The following is a 3,363-nucleotide window of genomic DNA, read 5'->3' on the forward strand; positions in this document are numbered from 1 at the left end:
TGACTTTCCCTTGCTTATGAAATGAAATACGTTTTAATATCCTGCTTTTCTGTGTTCTTAGAGTGATTCTACCCTACCCTTATATCAAATATTTCAACTGTCAAGGGTTCTTTAAAGGGTACCCAGGGGGGCCGAATGGTTAACACGCACACATTTGATCAGAAGGTCTGTCATTGATTCAAATAATTCAATTTTCAAGGGTTCTTCAAAGTGTACGCAGTTGGGTTGGTTTCAATTCTGGGGGGTGGGGGTGGATGGCCGAATGTTTAGCACGTGCATGCTGTATCATACGGCCTCCTGTCATTGAGTCAACTGGCATGGTTTCGAATCCCCGGTTGTAGACAAGGAGTAGGGTCGCCTGTCCAATCTTGTGGGTTTTCTCCGGGACCTCCGGTTTCCTCCCACTGCTAAAGACCCCTACACGCTAGCGAATTATTGAAATAAAATTAAACCATATGTTAATCCCAAAATGATCTAGTTTGTGTCGAGTAGATGTTAAACCCCATTTCTCTCTGTCTCTCTCTCTTTTGATTCTGGGCTTGTACCCAATTATCCCTTGCCATATCCAACACTGAAAAGTGGGAACTATGCCGGAAAATCCAGTTGAAATTTCGCGGCCAACGCCTTATGCTCACTGAACCACTGTGGCTTATGACTTGTGATTGTATATAAATCTTTTGTACATATGATATTTTTTTATTTCAATCCTGTAATCTTGATGCTTTGCTTCTTTTATTTATAAAATATTCATTTTGTTTGGGGTTTTTTTAATGAGGAAAAGGCTATACATCATTTTATTACTCCTGCAAAATAGAGCAATTTTCTTTTGTTAGTTTTCTGTGTATGCTAGTTATTTCTAGATGCCTCACAAATCACTTGTAGTGTGATTTTGTAGCATTTTTCAGTTTTTGAAATTGTTTCAATTTAGTGCATAATTAATCTTATTAGTGCTTAGTTTGGATGTTATTAAATTTAGATATATTTGAATTATATATTTTGGGGTATGGGGTAGGGATACTGTGTACATATCTTTATATTCTCAGTTCTTGTTTTGGGGTAAAGAACAATTTAAATAGCTATTTTATATTTTGTGATGGGTAAAGTGGGGGGGGGGGGGAGGGTCATTATATATAACACAACATAATTTGTATTAGAATTGAAGTCTCTGTTTTTCTGTTAACATTTCAAATATCTATTTAGTTTTGATGTATTAATTTACTTTTTCCTATGATTTTATGAATAAATAATAATCTTACAAAATTTTTTTTTGTTTCCTTCTTTTATCAAACTTTACAGGTCTAACAGAGCAAAGAGAGGGGTCCTGCATAGAAAGGTTGCTATGCTGGATATAAATTGGGGAAAAATACAACACAAGTTTTTGATGATGGTTATACACAAGTTTGTATGAAACCACACAAGTTTCAGAAATTTCAACACAAGTTTCAGAAATTTTAACACAAGTTTCAGAAATTTCAACACAAGTTTCAACACAAGTATTGTGTAGATTTCACACAAGTTTCAACACAAGTTTTGTGTTGTTTGATACATTTTAACACAAGTTTTGTGTTGTTTGATACATTTTAACACAAGTTTTGTGTTGTTTCAACATTTAACACAAGTTTTGTGTTGTTTTAACACAAGTTTGTGTTGTTAAATAGAGACACCTAACTTGTGTTGAATTTAACACAAGTTTGTGTTCTTTCAACACAAGTTTTTTTTCAGTGTACGATACTGGTCGATTATGGGAGTAATACAATTATATTCAACTACGCCTATATCACAAACCCCTAATCAAAACATTCGATCTGGATTCATTAATGCAACAGCTTTATCTATATTATCTATAAAATGTTTGAAGCGACTCAGAACTGCTATTTTAGGTTTAAATTTGCTCTTTCGTGATAGAAAAAGACAGAAGTTATTAAATTATTCATAGTGATTAATATCATAAGATTGTGTTTATTAGTTATAATAATCATGTTGATTAAAAAGTAGGAAATTCAAGCAGACACCGGAAATTGTACTTGAGAGGATTGTCTTTTGGGGCGGGAAATTTCACCTGCTAGCTCTCGCTATTTCCTTTACAGAAACTATTCACTTCCGGGTCAGACCGATGACTACGATCTGTACAAGGCGATATTACATGTGTCTAATAAGGATTGGGATACGCGATAAAATCCACTTGATAAACTATTTTATATTGACAAACGGAAATATTTTAAGATTGTCTGGATTAACACAACTATCAATTTACGAAATAATGATATCTACAAATAAATCCGTCCGAAACACGCACAAATATTAATCTGCTATCTATATGGAGATATATGGAGCCATTGTCTTTTCTAGAGAGAGAGCCGAGAGAAATCGCCCGTTTAAAAGCTTTAATATTTTATACACAAAAATATAATAAATTATCTCGTGAAGAAGTAATTCCCTAATTTTAAAATAACGCTAGTTACATCGGGACTCTCGCAAAAGACATTATCAGGTTAGTAGACGAAGTCGCTGTCCCAATTATTGGGAGAACCGAAAATTATTAAATCAATTTCACGTCAATCGACGCCGGATTTTTAAGTGTGGGTATCGCTTCTCAGGAGGATGGGACGAAAACCCAAGATTTCGTGTGCACCTTGACACTTGGAATTCGATGATAATTGTATGCCCGTTTTCATTTGATATTTGTTGTTTATTGCTTGCAATGCTGTGTAGTTTGTGTCTTGTCCGTGGGTTTGTTTTATCGGTTGTGTTTGCGCGTAATACGGTCATCCTGCACTGATTATATCGTGTTCAGACCAGCTTTGATGTGGTGGCTGATTGGATCATGTCGTGATGTTGCTCTTCATGATTCCTCTTTAACATGGGTGTAGGAAGAAGGACCTGGCAAGAGATAACGTATAGTCGTTTGGATGGGACGAAAAACCGACATCCCATGTACATATTGGCGTGCACGTAAAAGATCCTCTGAAAGTTGGAATTCAATAGAAGGGTAGGCCGTAGCGCCGCTATCCGGGCAAAGTTTCCCTCACAGCGCAAGCTTGTCTTCATTAGCCCAGTCTGAGCAGAACAGTATGACGTTAGGCCCATTTCATTTCATTTTCCTACTTTTCTGCACCAATTGGACTGTCATATTATGATAGTGTTTCCTGCGTTAAATCTATTTATGATGTCATTCCATTGGAGATTTCAGCAACTATTTATACTCCCGGGATTTTTTTTTTTACAATTCGTTCACACATACATATTTGAAGTTAGCTGCGGATTGACAATGATTGCAACATATTCTTGTCTTCGTTCGTATATAAATTTACAAATATATGACGATGATCGCTGACACAGGCGTGCCACCAATCAATTTCTTGT

This window comes from Patella vulgata, chromosome 8 (assembly GCF_932274485.2).
Source record: "Patella vulgata chromosome 8, xgPatVulg1.2, whole genome shotgun sequence".
NCBI lineage: Eukaryota > Metazoa > Mollusca > Gastropoda > Patellidae > Patella > Patella vulgata.